General features: G+C 49.3%; 1 protein-coding gene across 1 annotated transcript in view; it reads left to right on the top strand.

The window, feature by feature from the left end:
* The first annotated feature begins 1,011 nt into the window (after positions 1-1,011).
* The window catches only part of ZDHHC9 (zinc finger DHHC-type palmitoyltransferase 9), a 96,812-nt gene continuing 77,318 nt past the window's right edge, over positions 1,012-20,505 (top strand). The window contains exon 1 of the mRNA XM_063938372.1: positions 1,012-1,174. The gene's annotated coding sequence lies outside the window, so the exon portion shown is untranslated. The remainder of the gene's footprint in view (positions 1,175-20,505) is intronic.

Here is a 20,505-nt window from a genome sequence, read left to right as displayed (position 1 = left end):
TGTGCAGATTTCCCACTTTCCAGGCGCCATTTTATAATGCGGACAGACACTGCTCCCACAGCTAACTGGGACTGCAGCTCTAAATATATCGTCCTGCAATCCAAAATCTTCAATGTACAGTGCAACCTGCCCAGTGTCAGCCGGCTAATTCCAGCCGGAATATGCAGCCTTTGTCACCCTCTGCCGCCGCAGCCATCTAGATCAGTGGCGTATCTGTAATGTGTACAGGGTGTATGGTTCACACTGGTCTTCTAAGATAAGAGGGCAAGGGGCGACACTGCTCACCCTGCACCCCTGATTACACCCAGCTTTCCACCGCCGCTAAAGACATCACTGGGAAAATGGCGAAGTGATGATGTCATGGAGACATGCGCATGTATGGAAGCCATCTCGGCGCGTGCGTCATAGGGGAGAGGAACTGCAGGGCATGGGCCTCATCCTCTGATAAACCACCTATGAATGGGGCGCAATAACCGACGCAAATTTGTGGAAAGAACTAAAGAACAGCCGCACGGTTAATAATAATAATAATAATAATAATAATAATAATTGAACAATAATAATAAATAATAATAATGATAAAAAGAATAATAAAAAATAATAAAACAATAATAATATTAATATTAATTCAACAATAATAATAAAAAATAAATAATAATAAAAATAATAAAAATAAAAAAGAATAAACAACAATAATAATAATAATAATAATAATAATAATAATAACAATAAATAAAAAAAGAATAAAACATAATAATAATAATAATAACAGCAGAGGCATTAATGACTGTTTCTCCCCCCAGTGGCACTGCCTATGCTGGAGCACACAGAGAGGATGCAGTGGAGTGTAAGCTCTTGAGCCCAGACCCCAGGGCAGTAGCCCCCTGCTGCCCATCACTATACACTACACATGAACGATGAATGCCGGCGCTAGGACCCGGGTGATGAGCGGGGCTGGGCGACTGGCACAAACCTCCGCCAATCAGAGGGCAGGATGAGGGTGGGGGGCGGACCCGTGGGTGAGACGTCGTTCTCCGGATTGTGACGTCAAAGGGCAGAAATTAAAGAAGCCGCCGAGATTGCCCGGAGCCCGGAGCGGCAGCAGCGGGCGGAGAGCGATGGTCCCCGGTGCGGCATAGGCTGGGGGCGGCGGCGCGGCTGCTGGAGGCTGCAGGTAGCGGGACAATGGAGGATGGGGTGATACATTGTAGCGCGGCTCCGGGGCCCGGGGAGGCAGCGCTGCCCATCAGGAGGCTCGGACACAGGTCACTGCCGGCCTGGGAGCCCGGAGGGCGAGGCGTGGGCCACACACAGGGGCTGCAGGGCACATATATGTCACATACATGGGTAACACATCACATACATGGGCTATGGGTAACAATCATACATGGGCTGTACATCACATACATGGGCAACACATCACATACATAAAGCAGCAGAGTCACGTACATGGGCTATACATTACATATATGTCACATACATGGGCAATATATAGCGTCCATGGGGCATATACATGAGCTATATGTCACATACATGAGCTATAGGTCATGTGCATGGACTACAGATCACATACATGGGCTATATGTTACATACATGGGCTATGGGCCACATATGTGGACTGCAGATCATACATAGACTGTATGACACATACATGGGTCACGTGCATGGGCTGCAGATCACATACATGGGCTATATGATACATATGTGGGCTGCAGATCACATACATGGGCTATATGATACATATGTGGGCTGCAGATCACATACATGGGCTATATGATACATATGTGGGCTGCAGATCACATACATGGGCTATATGATACATATGTGGGCTGCAGATCACATACATGGGCTATATGATACATACATGGGTCACGTACATGGGCTAGTAGTATGAGGAGCATTGGGTGCTGGGCACGCTACATTGTGCTGTGCAGTGTGACAAAGGGATCGGGGTGGGACATCTCCTCCCCCTATAGCACGTTATCTGTCTGGTTACTATGAGGCTGCATGCAGGACCAGGGATGGGCCCGGTCTCCTGTGCACCGCAGCCAGGGCAGGGAGCTGGCGTCTGGCATCCAGTACACGGCATTGCCCAGGGGGCCTGGCATCGGCTGTGCTGTGGAGGATGGGCCTCGTATTGCAGAGATGCTGGTGTGTTCCTTATACAGGAGACGGGGGCCTGACACTGGGGGTGGGCGCTCCCCTTACCATGCTATGGAGGTGACAGGAATAGTGTCTTGTGCTGGGAGCTACCGGCACATATTACTCCCTGTCACAGCTTGTGCTGGGAGCTGGCCTCTTGCTGTCCTGTATATATGACAGGAGAGACCGGCATATATTACTCCCTGTCACAGCTTGTGCTGGGAGCTGGCCTCTTGCTGTCCTGTATATATGAGAGGAGAGACCGGCACAGATTACTCCCTGTCACAGCTTGTGCTGGGAGCTGGCCTCTTGCTGTCCTGTATATATGACAGGAGAGACCGGCACAGATTACTCCCTGTCACAGCTTGTGCTGGGAGCTGGCCTCTTGCTGTCCTGTATATATGAGAGGAGAGACCGGCACAGATTACTCCCTGTCACAGCTTGTGCTGGGAGCTGGCCTCTTGCTGTCCTGTATATATGAGAGGAGAGACCGGCACAGATTACTCCCTGTCACAGCTTGTGCTGGGAGCTGGCGTCTTGCTGTCCTGTATATATGAGAGGAGAGACCGGCACAGATTACTCCCTGTCACAGCTTGTGCTGGGAGCTGGCTTCTTGCTGTCCTGTATATATGAGGAGAGACCGGCACAGATTACTCCCTGTCACAGCTTGTGCTGGGAGCTGGCCTCTTGCTGTCCTGTATATATGAGAGCAGAGACCGGCACAGATTACTCCCTGTCACAGCTTGTGCTGGGAGCTGCCTCATGCTGTCCTGTATATATGACAGGAGAGACCGGCACAGATTACTCCCTGTCACAGCTTGTGCTGGGAGCTGGCCTCTTGCTGTCCTGTATATATGAGAGGAGAGACCGGCACAGATTACTCCCTGTCACAGCTTGTGCTGGGAGCTTGCTTCTTCCTGTCCTGTATATATGAGGAGAGACCGGCACAGATTACTCCCTGTCACAGCTTGTGCTGGGAGCTGGCCTCTTGCTGTCCTGTATATATGAGAGGAGAGACCGGCACAGAGTAATCCCTGTCACAGCTTGTGCTGGGAGCTGGCTTCTTGCTGTCCTGTATATATGAGAGGAGAGACCGGCACATATTACTCCCTATCACAGCCTGTGCTGGGAGCTGGCCTCTTGCTGTCCTGTATATATGAGAGGAGAGACCGGCACAGATTACTCCCTGTCACAGCCTGTGCTGGGAGCTGGCCTCTTGCTGTCCTGTATATATGACAGGAGAGACCGGCACAGATTACTCCCTGTCACAGCTTGTGCTGGGAGCTGGCCTCTTGCTGTCCTGTATATATGAGAGGAGAGACCGGCACAGATTACTTCCTGTCACAGCTTGTGCTGGGAGCTGGCGTCTAGCTGTCCTGTATATATGAGAGGAGAGACCGGCACAGATTACTCCCTGTCACAGCTTGTGCTGGGAGCTGGCCTCTTGCTGTCCTGTATATATGAGAGGAGAGACAGGCACAGATTACTCCCTGTCACAGCTTGTGCTGGGAGCTGGCCTCTTGCTGTCCTGTATATATGAGAGGAGAGACCGGCACAGAGTAATCCCGGTCACAGCCTGTGCTGGGAGCTGGCCTCTTGCTGTCCTGTATATATGACATGAGAGACCGGCACAGATTACTCCCTGTCACAGCTTGTGCTGGGAGCTGGCTTCTTGCTGTCCTGTATATATGACAGGAGAGACCGGCACAGATTACTCCCTGTCACAGCTTGTGCTGGGAGCTGGCCTCTTGCTGTCCTGTATATATGAGAGGAGAGACAGGCACAGATTACTCCCTGTCACAGCTTGTGCTGGGAGCTGGCTTCTTGCTGTCCTGTATATATGACAGGAGAGACCGGCACAGATTACTCCCTGTCACAGCTTGTGCTGGGAGCTGGCCTCTTGCTGTCCTGTATATATGAGAGGAGAGACCGGCACAGAGTAATCCCGGTCACAGCCTGTGCTGGGAGCTGGCCTCTTGCTGTCCTGTATATATGACAGGAGAGACCGGCACAGATTACTCCCTGTCACAGCTTGTGCTGGGAGCTGGCTTCTTGCTGTCCTGTATATATGACAGGAGAGACCGGCACAGATTACTCCCTGTCACAGCTTGTGCTGGGAGCTGGCCTCTTGCTGTCCTGTATATATGAGAGGAGAGACCGGCACAGATTACTCCCTGTCACAGCTTGTGCTGGGAGCTGGCTTCTTGCTGTCCTGTATATATGACAGGAGAGACCGGCACAGAGTAATCCCTGTCACAGCTTGTGCTAGGAGCTGGCCTCTTGCTGTCCTGTATATATGAGAGGAGAGACCGGCACAGATTACTCCCTGTCACAGCTTGTGCTGGGAGCTGGCCTCTTGCTGTCCTGTATATATGAGAGGAGAGACCGGCACAGATTACTCCCTGTCACAGCTTGTGCTGGGAGCTGGCCTCTTGCTGTCCTGTATATATGAGAGGAGAGACAGGCACAGATTACTCCCTGTCACAGCTTGTGCTGGGAGCTGGCCTCTTGCTGTCCTGTATATATGAGAGGAGAGACCGGCACAGAGTAATCCCGGTCACAGCCTGTGCTGGGAGCTGGCCTCTTGCTGTCCTGTATATATGACAGGAGAGACCGGCACAGATTACTCCCTGTCACAGCTTGTGCTGGGAGCTGGCCTCTTGCTGTCCTGTATATATGACAGGAGAGACCGGCACAGATTACTCCCTGTCACAGCTTGTGCTGGGAGCTGGCTTCTTGCTGTCCTGTATATATGACAGGAGAGACCGGCACAGATTACTCCCTGTCACAGCTTGTGCTGGGAGCTGGCCTCTTGCTGTCCTGTATATATGAGAGGAGAGACCGGCACAGATTACTCCCTGTCACAGCTTGTGCTGGGAGCTGGCTTCTTGCTGTCCTGTATATATGACAGGAGAGACCGGCACAGAGTAATCCCTGTCACAGCTTGTGCTAGGAGCTGGCCTCTTGCTGTCCTGTATATATGAGAGGAGAGACCGGCACAGATTACTCCCTGTCACAGCTTGTGCTGGGAGCTGGCCTCTTGCTGTCCTGTATATATGAGAGGAGAGACCGGCACAGATTACTCCCTGTCACAGCTTGTGCTGGGAGCTGGCCTCTTGCTGTCCTGTATATATGAGAGGAGAGACAGGCACAGATTACTCCCTGTCACAGCTTGTGCTGGGAGCTGGCCTCTTGCTGTCCTGTATATATGAGAGGAGAGACCGGCACAGAGTAATCCCGGTCACAGCCTGTGCTGGGAGCTGGCCTCTTGCTGTCCTGTATATATGACAGGAGAGACCGGCACAGATTACTCCCTGTCACAGCTTGTGCTGGGAGCTGGCTTCTTGCTGTCCTGTATATATGACAGGAGAGACCGGCACAGATTACTCCCTGTCACAGCTTGTGCTGGGAGCTGGCCTCTTGCTGTCCTGTATATATGAGAGGAGAGACCGGCACAGATTACTCCCTGTCACAGCTTGTGCTGGGAGCTGGCTTCTTGCTGTCCTGTATATATGACAGGAGAGACCGGCACAGAGTAATCCCTGTCACAGCCTGTGCTGGGAGCTGGCCTCTTGCTGTCCTGTATATATGAGAGGAGAGACCGGCACAGATTACTCCCTGTCACAGCTTGTGCTGGGAGCTGGCCTCTTGCTGTCCTGTATATATGAGAGGAGAGACCGGCACAGATTACTCCCTGTCACAGCTTGTGCTGGGAGCTGGCCTCTTGCTGTCCTGTATATATGACAGGAGAGACCGGCACATATTGGTCCCTGTCACAGCTTGTGCTGGGAGCTGGCCTCTTGCTTTCCTGTATATATGAGAGGAGAGACCGGCACAGAGTAATCCCTGTCACAGCTTGTGCTGGGAGCTGGCTTCTTGCTGTCCTGTATATATGAGAGGAGAGACCGGCACAGATTACTCCCTGTCACAGCTTGTGCTGGGAGCTGGCCTCTTGCTTTCCTGTATATATGAGAGGAGAGACCGGCACAGAGTAATCCCTGTCACAGCTTGTGCTGGGAGCTGGCCTCTTGCTGTCCTGTATATATGACAGGAGAGACCGGCACAGATTACTCCCTGTCACAGCTTGTGCTGGGAGCTGGCCTCTTGCTTTCCTGTATATATGAGAGGAGAGACCGGCACAGATTACTCCCTGTCACAGCTTGTGCTGGGAGCTGGCCTCTTGCTGTCCTGTATATATGAGAGGAGAGACCGGCACAGATTACTCCCTGTCACAGCTTGTGCTGGGAGCTGGCCTCTTGCTGTCCTGTATATATGAGAGGAGAGACCGGCACAGATTACTCCCTGTCACAGCTTGTGCTGGGAGCTGGCCTCTTGCTGTCCTGTATATATGAGAGGAGAGACCGGCACAGAGTAATCCCTGTCACAGCTTGTGCTGGGAGCTGGCCTCTTGCTGTCCTGTATATATGAGAGGAGAGACCGGCACAGATTACTCCCTGTCACAGCTTGTGCTGGGAGCTGGCCTCTTGCTGTCCTGTATATATGAGAGGAGAGTCCGGCACAGATAAGTCCCTGTCACAGCTTGTGCTGGGAGCTGGCTTCTTGCTGTCCTGTATATATGAGAGGAGAGTCGGCACAGATTAGTCCCCGTCACAGCTTGTGCTGGGAGCTGGCCTCTTGCTGTCCTGTATATATGACAGGAGAGACCGGCACAGATTACTCCCTGTCACAGCTTGTGCTGGGAGCTGGCTTCTTGCTGTCCTGTATATATGAGAGGAGAGACCGGCACAGAGTAATCCCTGTCACAGCTTGTGCTGGGAGCTGGCTTCTTGCTGTCCTGTATATATGAGAGCAGAGACCGGCACAGAGTAATCCCTGTCGCAGCCTGTGCTGGGAGCTGGCCTCTTGCTGTCCTGTATATATGACAGGAGAGACCGGCACAGAGTAATCCCTGTCACAGCTTGTGCTGGGAGCTTGCCTCTTGCTGTCCTGTATATGAGAGGAGAGACCGGCACAGATTACTCCCTGTCACAGCTTGTGCTGGGAGCTGGCTTCTTGCTGTCCTGTATATATGACAGGAGAGACCGGCACAGAGTAATCCCTGTCACAGCCTGTGCTGGGAGCTGGCCTCTTGCTGTCCTGTATATATGACAGGAGAAACCGGCACAGAGTAATCCCTGTCACAGCCTGTGCTGGGAGCTGGCCTCTTGCTGTCCTGTATATATGACAGGAGAGACCGGCACAGATTACTCCCTGTCACAGCTTGTGCTGGGAGCTGGCCTCTTGCTGTCCTGTATATATGACAGGAGAGACCGGCACAGAGTAATCCCTGTCACAGCCTGTGCTGGGAGCTGGCTTCTTGCTGTCCTGTATATATGACAGGAGAGACCGGCACAGAGTAATCACTGTCACAGCCTGTGCTGGGAGCTGGCCTCTTGCTGTCCTGTATATATGACAGGAGAGACCGGCACAGAGTAATCCCTGTCACAGCTTGTGCTGGGAGCTGGCCTCTTGCTGTCCTGTATATATGACAGGAGAGACCGGCACAGATTACTCCCTGTCACAGCTTGTGCTGGGAGCTGGCCTCTTGCTGTCCTGTATATATGAGAGGAGAGACCGGCACAGATTACTCCCTGTCACAGCTTGTGCTGGGAGCTGGCTTCTTGCTGTCCTGTATATATGACAGGAGAGACCGGCACAGATTACTCCCTGTCACAGCTTGTGCTGGGAGCTGGCCTCTTGCTGTCCTGTATATATGACAGGAGAGACCGGCACAGATTACTCCCTGTCACAGCTTGTGCTGGGAGCTGGCTCCTTGCTGTCCTGTATATATGACAGGAGAGACCGGCACAGATTACTCCCTGTCACAGCTTGTGCTGGGAGCTGGCCTCTTGCTGTCCTGTATATAAGAGAGGAGAGACCGGCACAGATTACTCCCTGTCACAGCTTGTGCTGGGAGCTGGCCTCTTGCTGTCCTGTGTATAAGAGAGGAGAGACCGGCACAGATTACTCCCTGTCACAGCTTGTGCTGGGAGCTGACCTCTTGCTGTCCTGTATATATGAGAGGAGAGACCGGCACAGAGTAATCCCTGTCACAGCTTGTGCTGGGAGCTGGCCTCTTGCTGTCCTGTATATATGAGAGGAGAGACCGGCACAGATTACTCCCTGTCACAGCTTGTGCTGGGAGCTGGCTTCTTGCTGTCCTGTATATATGACAGGAGAGACCGGCACAGATTACTCCCTGTCACAGCTTGTGCTGGGAGCTGGCTTCTTGCTGTCCTGTATATATGACAGGAGAGACCGGCACAGATTACTCCCTGTCACAGCTTGTGCTGGGAGCTGGCCTCTTGCTGTCCTGTATATATGACAGGAGAGACCGGCACATATTACTCCCTGTCACAGCTTGTGCTGGGAGCTGGCTCCTTGCTGTCCTGTATATATGACAGGAGAGACCGGCACAGATTACTCCTTGTCACAGCTTGTGCTGGGAGCTGGCCTCTTGCTGTCCTGTATATAAGAGAGGAGAGACCGGCACAGATTACTCCCTGTCTCAGCTTGTGCTGGGAGCTGGCCTCTTGCTGTCCTGTATATATGACAGGAGAGACCGGCACAGAGTAATCCCTGTCACAGCTTGTGCTGGGAGCTGGCCTCTTGCTGTCCTGTATATATGAGAGGAGAGACCGGCACAGATGACTCCCTGTCACAGCTTGTGCTGGGAGCTGGCCTCTTGCTGTCCTGTATATATGAGAGGAGAGACCGGCACAGATTACTCCCTGTCACAGCTTGTGCTCGGAGCTGGCCTCTTGCTGTCCTGTATATATGACAGGAGAGACCGGTACAGATTACTCCCTGTCACAGCCTGTGCTGGGAGCTGGCTCCTTGCTGTCCTGTATATATGACAGGAGAGACCGGCACAGAGTAATCCCTGTCACAGCTTGTGCTGGGAGCTGGCCTCTTGCTGTCCTGTATATATGACAGGAGAGACCGGCACAGAGTAATCCCTGTCACAGCTTGTGCTGGGAGCTGGCTTCTTGCTGTCCTGTATATATGACAGGAGAGACCGGCACAGATTACTCCCTGTCACAGCTTGTGCTGGGAGCTGGCTTCTTGCTGTCCTGTATATATGAGAGGAGAGACCGGCACAGATTACTCCCTGTCACAGCTTGTGCTGGGAGCTGACCTCTTGCTGTCCTGTATATATGAGAGGAGAGACCGGCACAGATTACTCCCTGTCACAGCTTGTGCTGGGAGCTGGCCTCTTGCTGTCCTGTATATATGAGAGGAGAGACCGGCACAGAGTAATCCCTGTCACAGCTTGTGCTGGGAGCTGGCTTCTTGCTGTCCTGTATATATGACAGGAGAGACCGGCACAGAGTAATCCCTGTCACAGCTTGTGCTGGGAGCTGGCTCCTTGCTGTCCTGTATATATGACAGGAGAGACCTGCACAGAGTAATCCCTGTCGCAGATTGTGCTGGGAGCTGGCCTCTTGCTGTCCTGTATATAAGAGAGGAGATACCGGCACAGAGTAATCCCTGTCACAGCTTGTGCTGGGAGCTGGCCTCTTGCTGTCCTGTATATATGACAGGAGAGACCGGCACAGAGTAATCCCTGTCACAGCTTGTGCTGGGAGCTGGCTTCTTGCTGTCCTGTATATATGAGAGGAGAGACCGGCACAGAGTAATCCCTGTCACAGCTTGTGCTGGGAGCTGGCTTCTTGCTGTCCTGTATATATGACAGGAGAGACCGGCACAGATTACTCCCTGTCACAGCTTGTGCTGGGAGCTGGCCTCTTGCTGTCCTGTATATATGACAGGAGAGACCGGCACAGATTACTCCCTGTCACAGCTTGTGCTGGGAGCTGGCCTCTTGCTGTCCTGTATATATGAGAGGAGAGACCGGCACAGATTACTCCCTGTCACAGCTTGTGCTGGGAGCTGGCCTCTTGCTGTCCTGTATATATGAGAGGAGAGACCGGCACAGATTACTCCCTGTCACAGCTTGTGCTGGGAGCTGGCCTCTTGCTGTCCTGTATATATGACAGGAGAGACCGGTACAGATTACTCCCTGTCACAGCCTGTGCTGGGAGCTGGCTCCTTGCTGTCCTGTATATATGACAGGAGAGACCGGCACAGAGTAATCCCTGTCACAGCTTGTGCTGGGAGCTGGCCTCTTGCTGTCCTGTATATATGACAGGAGAGACCGGCACAGAGTAATCCCTGTCACAGCTTGTGCTGGGAGCTGGCTTCTTGCTGTCCTGTATATATGACAGGAGAGACCGGCACAGATTACTCCCTGTCACAGCTTGTGCTGGGAGCTGGCTTCTTGCTGTCCTGTATATATGAGAGGAGAGACCGGCACAGATTACTCCCTGTCACAGCTTGTGCTGGGAGCTGACCTCTTGCTGTCCTGTATATATGAGAGGAGAGACCGGCACAGATTACTCCCTGTCACAGCTTGTGCTGGGAGCTGGCCTCTTGCTGTCCTGTATATATGAGAGGAGAGACCGGCACAGAGTAATCCCTGTCACAGCTTGTGCTGGGAGCTGGCTTCTTGCTGTCCTGTATATATGACAGGAGAGACCGGCACAGAGTAATCCCTGTCACAGCTTGTGCTGGGAGCTGGCCTCTTGCTGTCCTGTATATATGACAGGAGAGACCGGCACAGAGTAATCCCTGTCACAGCTTGTGCTGGGAGCTGGCCTCTTGCTGTCCTGTATATATGACAGGAGAGACCGGCACAGATTACTCCCTGTCACAGCTTGTGCTGGGAGCTGGCTTCTTGCTGTCCTGTATATATGAGAGGAGAGACCGGCACAGAGTAATCCCTGTCACAGCTTGTGCTGGGAGCTGGCTTCTTGCTGTCCTGTATATATGACAGGAGAGACCGGCACAGATTACTCCCTGTCACAGCTTGTGCTGGGAGCTGGCCTCTTGCTGTCCTGTATATATGACAGGAGAGACCGGCACAGATTACTCCCTGTCACAGCTTGTGCTGGGAGCTGGCTTCTTGCTGTCCTCTATATATGAGAGGAGAGACCGGCACAGATTACTCCCTGTCACAGCTTGTGCTGGGAGCTGACCTCTTGCTGTCCTGTATATATGACAGGAGAGACCGGCACAGATTACTCCCTGTCACAGCTTGTGCTGGGAGCTGGCCTCTTGCTGTCCTGTATATATGAGAGGAGAGACCGGCACAGAGTAATCCCTGTCGCAGCTTGTGCTGGGAGGGTAGAGACTGGGCACATATCGTCTTACATGTCCCAGGTGATGTTCCCGGCCAGGATTTGGGACATTTGCGCTTTGCAACGTACGTTTCCTGGAATGTTAATTAATACTCTTCCACTGACTGAAGGATATATATTTATAACCCTGATTATAATCTACAGGACAAGGGTTACATACTGTTTTATCATATCCAGTGTTCAGCTTCAGTTACCTGAATGTGCCTATCCCTTACTAACGATGCCTATTACTGGCGCCACATTTATCTAGAATGTTTATACTAATATTTACCATGATGTGCCTCCCTGCCGAGGTCCCGTGGTGCCTCCTACCTCTGCCAGGAATGGGCTGCTGTGTAATGCTCACGCACCTAGGGCGTCTGCTCATGTGAATTGCGTTCCCACCTGACGGGGAAACTGCAAGGTATTAGTTGGGTCTCAACTACAAGCAATGGGAACTGTATCGTGATGCAGTGAGAGACGGCGATAAGCTAAGCCAGTGGTTCTCAAACTTAGTCCTCAGGCCATGTTTTCCAGATCACTTATCAGATACACTGGGAATCGCCAACTGTCTCATTTTAAAGACCCACGGGAGACCAGGAAAACATGAACTGTTTGCGGTCCTGAAAAACAAGGATTCTATTTCATAAACAAAAATGTGTCTTTTCTTCTGCATGTTAGCTGGAAACTGTTGTCTTCTCTGTATTTAGTTACATGAAAAGTAAGGAGAAATTGATGATTTCCCCACCGTTTTATTTCTCCGTCCACGTTCCTGTATCCCCCATTGCTGTGCAGGAACCGTATTTTTGTATCTTTATTTTTTTAATTTTTATGAACATTACCTATCTCTATATGGAATTATTGTCCTTCTTACGTGCAGGGAAGAGGCATTCTTTTACAGTTTTCCTCCTCTTCCCCTGCCGGCTTCTTTTTCTCTCCTCTCTCCGCGTCGGCTTCTCCGATCAGTGTTGGTCTGACGTCGCTGACTTGCTTGGCTCATACACAAACCATGCAGGTGCAAACATGTTTGAACGTTGGGGGTCATTCCGAGTTGTTCGCTAGCTGCTTTCGGTCGCAGCGCGGCAATTAGGTGAAAAAGCGGCTTTTCTGCACATGCGTATGGTGCGCACGCGCGACGTACTTTCACACAAAACTATGCAGTTTCACACAAGGTCTAGCGACGGTGAGTGATTGACAGGAAGTGGGTGTTTCTGGGTGGTAACTAACCGTTTTCGGGGAGTGTGTGTAAAAACGCAGGCATGCCCGATAAAATAGCAGGAGTGGCTGGGGAAATGGGGGAGTGGCTGGCCGAACGCAGGGCGTGTGTGTGATGTCAAATCAGGAACTAAACAGTCTGAAGTGATCGCAAGCTAGGAGTAAGTTTTGAGCTGCTCAGAAACTGCACAATTTTTTTTTTGAGCAGTTCTGCGAACCTTTCGTTCGCACTTCTGCTAAGCTAAGATACACTCCCAGAGGGCGACGGCCTAGCGTTTGCACTGCTGCTAAAAGCAGCTAGCTAGCGAGCGATCAGCTCGGCATGAGGGCCGTAACTCGCCAGGACAGCCGATTACCACAAGGGCTCTCCCTGCGCTTAAAAAAAAAAAAAAAAAAAAAAAAAAAGTCTAGAGAGGAAAAGAAAACAAAAAGTGGTTATTTGTTTGGGCGCCGCTTATCATCACCTTGTTTTTATGTAGACCCCCAAGTTTGAGAACCGCAGAACTGAATGTTCTTTGTGAAATCGTGAGCAGAGGGGGTTATTCAGGTTTGTTAGCAATTAGGTAAAACCATGTGCACTGCAGGGGAGGCAGATGTAACATGTGCAGAGAGAGTTAGATTTGAGTGGGATGTGTTCACACTGAAATCTAAATTGCAGTGTAGAAATAAAGCAGCCAGTATTTACCCTGCACAGAAACAATATAACCCACCCACATCTAACTCTCTCTGCACATGTTACATCTGCCTCACCTGCAGTGCACATGGTTTTTCCCAGGATCAGTATGAATTACCGGCGAACGGGATGCTGGCTGTCCATATCCCGACAGCAGCATCCCGCCCGCCAGAATGCCGGCAGCGGGGTGAACGCAAAGAGTCCCCTTGTGGCTGGGTGACTCGCTGCGCTCCCCACAGGATCTATTCCTACTCTGAGTGTCGTGCAAACCCACAAGTGGGATTAGTCCCTGTGCGCCAGGATTCCGGCTGGTGGAATTGACAGCTGTTGGGATCCTGGCGTCAGTATCCTGACCACCGGGATTCTGACAGCCGGCAAATGGACTGCTTCCCTTTTTCCCAATTGCTAACCCCCCGAGGCTGTAACCCCTCTATGTCTACTTAAATGGAGCCCAAAGTGTGTGATAAATATCTGCCTACAATGTGTCGTCTTGGTGATAAATCATAATTATTTAGATGTGAGTAGATACAGTAAGAAAATGTTCTATAGAGTGTAAGGCTGTGAGCAGGGCCCTCCTACCTCTCTGTCTGCCAGTTACAACCCAGGCTTGCTTTATTACGGTGTTTCCCAATTGTGAGTCGCAGCCGAATATGCTGGCGCTATGAGTAAAGGGCCCCATACACTAGAGCGATTATGCCTAATGCGGGCATTCGGCCCGATGTATTGGGTGAAATCGTGCATTTGTGAGGCGTCTCCGGTCCGATCCGATGCGCGTTCCCGTGAGCATCGGATCGGATCCTCCAGGTTGAATGTGCTGCACATTCAATCAGGTCCGACCTGGGGACATGGCTGGGATCACCCAGGATACATCGTATGCAAAAGGGCAGCATACTATGCATCTTGGCCGAATCTGCCCTCCCGGGAGGCTGCCGAGCTGATCGCCTCCGACATGTGTTCGGATAAGTGTATGGGGCCCATAAATCTTAAAAAGAAATGAATCCTTTTTTTGGGGGTCCAAGCCAGCTGTTCAGCAACGGCTGGGATTGCACAATTCTGATGTGTGAAATATTTCTTAAATGACTGATGAATTGGCGCGTTCAAGAGTAAATCATGTGCTCAATTGTAAAAAACAAACAAAAAAAAAGTTAACCATATATTTTGGAAACGATCGTGGGATCTTTGCCTGGTCCGTCCATTTGTTGTTGAGTTTATGTTGTTGAAGATGTAATCATGTGTACACCCCAGTGTCCATTCCTGACCCCCCCCCCCCCCCCTCACTCCCACCCACTCTTAACCTGCTGGGAAAATACGGCCAGCGCAACTCTTCGCCGGCGAATGCGTGCAGTTGGGGGTTCGGCCTGTGCTGAGTCAGAAAGGTCTCCCATGAGCCTGTTTGTCGGCAGAATACGTTTCCAGGTTTGCATATCCTAAATCAATGCAGGCGTGAGATTTGCCAAGAGCCTTTATTTACTTCTGTCCGCTAGATGTTGAAACCCTTGTGCGCGCAGTACACGCGTCTGGTTCGGTGGAATGCCACCTGTATAACAATGTTCGCTGTCATTGGGATATGATTCTCACCTGTCTCGCGCATGGCAGGTTCTTGTGTTTACCTGCCAACTACACTGTGCTACATTAATAGAATGGTGTAAAACCTGTTTCCTGGTAAGAGGGAATTACACCGTCTGTGTGTGTGTGTGTGTGTGTGTGTGTGTGTGTGTGTGTGTGTGTGTAGGACATGCGTACTTAGTAATCTTCTTCCTCAGCTTTGCAGACTCCAAACAAAAATTGGGAGATGGATGATTTATTATTATTATTATTATTATTAATTATCCTTTTATATGGTGCTACAAGGTATCTGCAACGCCCAATTAGATCAGAGTACATAAGCAAATAAGTAAAACAGGAAACAGTGACCTATACCCCCTTTTTCACTAGCTCTAAAAGCACGGGTAAATGCGTGGGGGCACGCATTTACCCGTGTTTTTTCCTAGTGGAAACGCGCCCCCCCCCCCCCCCCCCCCCCCCCCCTCCCTGCAAATTCCCGGATCAAGTAATCCGGGAATCCTACTCTGGCAGCTTGCCTGGTTGAACACATGTTCAACCCGGTAAGCTGTGTAGTGTGAACGGGAGCCGTGTCTATGCGACACGGCTCCCGTTCACGGTGTATGGAAGGGGTGCGCTGGGAGATCATGTGATCTCCCAGCGCCGCCCCTACAGAGTCAGCAGCAGCGTCGGAAATGGGTATTACAGGTGAAGACAATATAAGACAAGTACAGGGTATATAAACATTGCTGCTGTAGCAGCAGACGATACTGCGATAAGTATCAGGGTGGCGGAAAACCGCGGGATCTGGTGCGTTTCGATGATGGTTTAAGTAAGAGAAGGAGAAGTGCATGAGGGAAGAGGGCCATGCTCGTGAGTGCTTCTATATGAAGAGATATTACCAGAATAGAAGACTATACTGTAAAACTCCCGGTGTAATATTGTAAGTAGCCCAAACCGGTGCTTGTTGGACTGTCTGCGCAATAACCGGTATTCACATGATGTAGTTTCATATAGTAAGAAGCCCAGGTTCAGAAAAGTGTAGATGTTACCATCCGTCCACTAGGTACATCTATAATTCTATAGATTACAAGCTTGCGAGCAGGGCCTTCCTACCTCTATGACTGTTTGTTTATTACCCAGTTTTGTTTCATCATTGTGTCCAATTGTAAAGCGCAACGGAATTTGCTGCGCTATAAAGGAAACTGTTAATAAATAAATAAATCTGTAATCTTTTATGAATGACCCAGGCCTGGCTGGGGGATGTGACAGGAGCGCATTATATGTACCGGGGTTTTCATCTCGCAAACGCCGTTTGGATAGTGATGAGCTGCAGACATCTTGCTGTACCGTAATTAGATGTATTACATATTTCTTTATTATTATAATGTGAATGGACTGAGGCTAATGGTATTTGTTCTTAAAATACTGCCCTAAAGCTACAGGCCCTGTGCTGGGGAGGAAATGAGAAAGTCCTCATCTTATTGGTAATTAGGAAGCGTAACCTGGCTGTTGCCGGCTAGTCCCGGGTATTTGTGGGTAACTGTGATTCCCTGTGCGTTTGCAATATTTTCCTGCCATCTTGTGTACTGGCTGTGATGTTTAGTAGCTGCCGGTACAGGTGACAGTGTTGGAGCACACAGACACAAGGGAGCAGTTTACTTGTGGTCTCGGTTTTGGGGCATTATGAAGTTGTGTGACGATCCTGTGTTGTCTTCTATTAAGTCTAGGCCCCTACTGTCAACCACCCCTACCTTATGCAACATTGGTGGTCATTCCGAGTTGTTCGCTCGGTAATTTTCTTCGCATCGCAGCGATTTTCCGCTAATTGCGCATGCGCAATGTTCGTACTGCGCCAAGTAAATTTGCTAAGAAGTTTGGTATTTTACTCACGGCATTACAAGGTTTTTTCTTCGTTCTGGTGATCGTAATGTGATTGACAGGAAGTAGGTGTTTCTGGGCGGAAACTAGCCATTTTATGGGAGTGTGTGAAAAAACGCTACCGTTTCTGGGGAAAACGCGGGAGTGGCTTGTGACGTCAAACCAGGAACGAAACAGACTGAACTGATCGCAGTGGCAGAGTAAGTCCCGAGCTACTCAGAAACTGCAAAGAAATTTCTATTCGCAATTTTGCGAATCTTTCGTTCGCAATTTTGCTAAGCTAGGATTCGCTTGCGAGCGAACAACTCAGAATGAGGGCCATTGTGTCTGTTTTTAGTTTCTTACACTAGTAAAACTTTTTAATATCTATGACATGTCTACAGCTTGAGTACCCTTTTTCAGGAGCCCATTTATCAAACCTCAATCACATGGTGTACTCTAAGTATCTGTGCTGTTTAAGAAAAGCATGATGTGGAGCTATCCCAGATAATTCCTGCGTTAGGAACACGAACGCAGAATCTTACCATCCCCATAATTCTTAATGAAGTCTGCGGTCTGAGAAACTTTTTTCAGAGCTTAATCCCCATAGATAATACAATTTGAGGGTGCCCATAGCACGCATAAATTACAGTATTGCTTGAGGGGGGATCTTGGATCCCTCTCCAGTAGTCTGGTCTTTGTGTGGCCCGATAGCCTCAAATGCATAATAAAGATACTGGTCACCACCTGCAATTTCATTCCTTTGTTGCGCCCGCTTAGTTTAACCCTTTACACAGAACCTAAATATTGGCATTGCGTACTGTTGGTTATCGCAACTTTGCCGTAACAGCAATGATTAACATGAGGAGATAGATATTACAATGACTGGCTAAACTAACAGAAGGATTGAATATAATTTATGACTGGTAGTTAAAAGGATATCTTATCCCTTCTATTTGTGATCAGAGGCAGGTATTTACCATGTGATCTATAGTACAGGAGAAATGTAAAGGGTTACTTAGGTGAAATCATCCCTTAAAGAGACCATTAAAGAATGTGATTAAATAAACGTTGACATATTTTTTTTTTTTTATTCGTGGTAAGTTTTTGTTTTATAGAATAACATTTTTATGAAATCAAGACGTGTAAACGAATTGTGTTTTTATTTCAAAAATAATAATGTTTATATATAGAGCAATTTTCTCCAAAAATACTGGAAGCACGTTACAGTTGCAGGAAATAAACCCAGATTACAGAAGAAGTGGTGACAGTGGGTGAATACGTTTATCTGAAATAGAGTACAAGGCACCCATAGAATTATCCGTTCTCCGTGTTTTTCATGGTATCCATGAACAAAAATGGCAAGGGAAGCCGTTCACAGAAGTGTGATACGCGGTGGGGGGGGGGGCATAACATATCCTGGTTTCCCGGAAGCAGCGAGGGGAGGCTCTGCAAGCCATGTCACTGTAGGGTAGTCTGATGTCAGCGTTGCTAGGCAACAGAAAGCTCTTGGGCAGGATGGTAGGCTACCAGTCCAATCGACTGTAGGCCAAAGCCTTGTGCCCAGATTTATCAAGCCTTGGAGAGTGATAAATTGCAAAGTGATAAAGTAATGAATAATAATGAAAACTGTGGCAGGGGTCTAGTTTTTAAGACCTTATAGTATCCATGAAGTTTTAGAATAGCCCAAAATACTGTACAATGCAAATCCAGTTACAGCTACTCATGCTTTAGATGACCTGCACCGGTGGCATTACAATCTCACAGCACCAATTTAATGAGTTTATTCACAGTCATGGCCCCTCTGTGTGTAGTTTGTATGTGCTCCTTGTGCTTATATGCCTTTCCTCCAGGGGCTCAGGTTCCCTCTCGTACTCCAATAATATACTGGCTTCTGACCAAAATGTACCCTAGTGTGTGTGCTCCCATGTGATAGGGCCTATAGATTTTTATAATATAATCATTATTTTATTTGATGCTCTTTCTGCACTTGGTCTCAAACCGCTTAACAGATAGAATGAACATAGTACAGTACAGTAAAGCTTTTCATGAAATACAGAAGCATGAAGATACTAAAGGGACATTATGGAAATGCTGAGTAACAGGAAAGCCGTGAGTCTGTATTTAAAGGATTGTACAGTGGGGGCCTCTCGCACTGTGCGGGGAAGTGAGTTCCATAGAGTCAGAGCCACGTGGCTAAAAGCTCCACCCCCAGATGAATTAGGGGAGGTTCTAGGTACTGCTAATAGTCCTTCATCTAAAGATGGGTTCAGTACACAGACATCTGCATCCCAAGCGGTAGAATGCCGGCAGGGGGTGAGCGCAACGAAGCCCCTCGCAGGCTCGCTATGCTCGCCACAGGTTCTATTCTCCCTCTATGGGTCTCGTGGACACCCACAGAGGGGGAATCTCCTACCTCGGTTTGGTGCCTCCGTCGGAATCCCGGTATCGGTATTGTGACAGCCGGTCTCCGGATGAGCGGTATGCTAACCGCATACCCTCCAGATCACAAGCGAGCGTGGCAGGAAGGGATTAGAACCTTGGGCCATGGTCATGTACGGCTGTGAATGTCGGTAAGTCAATCTTGAAGATGATTCACCATCTTACAGGCAGCCAGTGCAGGGAGTAGAGAGGCTGGGTGTTATGTGGCTGGCACGGGGCGGGTTGGGTAACATCCTGGCTGCTGCATTGTGTACCATCTGCTATTATTTTGCTGGGAGACCCAGCTAGAGGGCATTACAGAAGTCTAGGTGTGATGATACAAATGCATGTATGACTAGTGGCAGATCTATATGGGGAATGAAGTGCTTGATTTGTGTAAGCTACACTGGGGACAAGGACTGATTTGAGGCGCTGAATTGTTTCTGGAAGCAGTGCACTATATAAACAGCTGTTGATAAATAAAGCAGGTCTTTAAATGTATGGGGCTAGATTTACCAAGCGGTGGCTTTTGCAAGGCACAGATTCTATGTGATTTTGACACCTAAGGCAATAATATAAAATATAAAACCAGACTTGTTTTGCATTCAATATTATTGATGTCTAAAATTTTGGTCTCATAACAGACCGGTCTGGCTCACTCCTTATAGGATACCACAAGGGCAAGATTTGCTTTACCTGCCGGATCCATTCAGGTGTCATGACCTCTAGAGAGGGCTTCTCATACTCCTAACATCTATACTCCAGATGGTGCAAGACTCCCGGTGTGATGGAGACACTCCAAGAGGAGTGGAGTACATGTACTCGCAGGGCATGAGGAGGTGGGAGGAAAGGAAAAAAGCTAATAATTGGGCACCTTGGCAAAACTAGGCTGCACTGCAGCGAGGGGGGAGGGCAGATGTAAAATGTACAGAGATTTTTGGCTTGAGTGGGAAGTGTCCAAACTCAGATCTAAATTGTAATGTAAAAATAAAACTGTCCAGTATCTGTGGGCTACATGCAAAAGCAGCCATTCTTTTCCCAGCATGCAAAAAATAAAAGTATGTGCACTCCTTGCATTGCAACATGGTTTGTCCAGGTACACAGTGACACAGGACACTCCCACAGGCAGAGCCAGACACCCTTTGGCCAGAGCAGGACACTCCCCCGAGGAACTATTTGCACAATTGAAATTAATTTTAAAAAAGTAGGCACCTATTGATCTCTTGTCGCCGTTCTTATTGTCTTACAACTTCACTCTTTTGTAAAAGAATACTGTCTGGAATAAACTATCTGCGAGAATATAAATGTTAGTTACACGGCATTGCTACTTGTATTTGTGGGTTTATAAATTAGATCCTGATTATAAATATTCTCTAATTGCTTTGTATGTAATGGATGACGCTAACCCTGTTTACGTTTCCATATAAAAGTCAATTGCTTGACTTGAAACCTGAATCCGCATACTGCTTATAG

Source organism: Pseudophryne corroboree, chromosome 8 (assembly GCF_028390025.1).
Source record: "Pseudophryne corroboree isolate aPseCor3 chromosome 8, aPseCor3.hap2, whole genome shotgun sequence".
Lineage (NCBI taxonomy): Eukaryota > Metazoa > Chordata > Amphibia > Anura > Myobatrachidae > Pseudophryne > Pseudophryne corroboree.
Note: the sequence above shows the minus strand (reverse complement) of the source record. Positions and strands in the feature narration are given on the sequence as shown.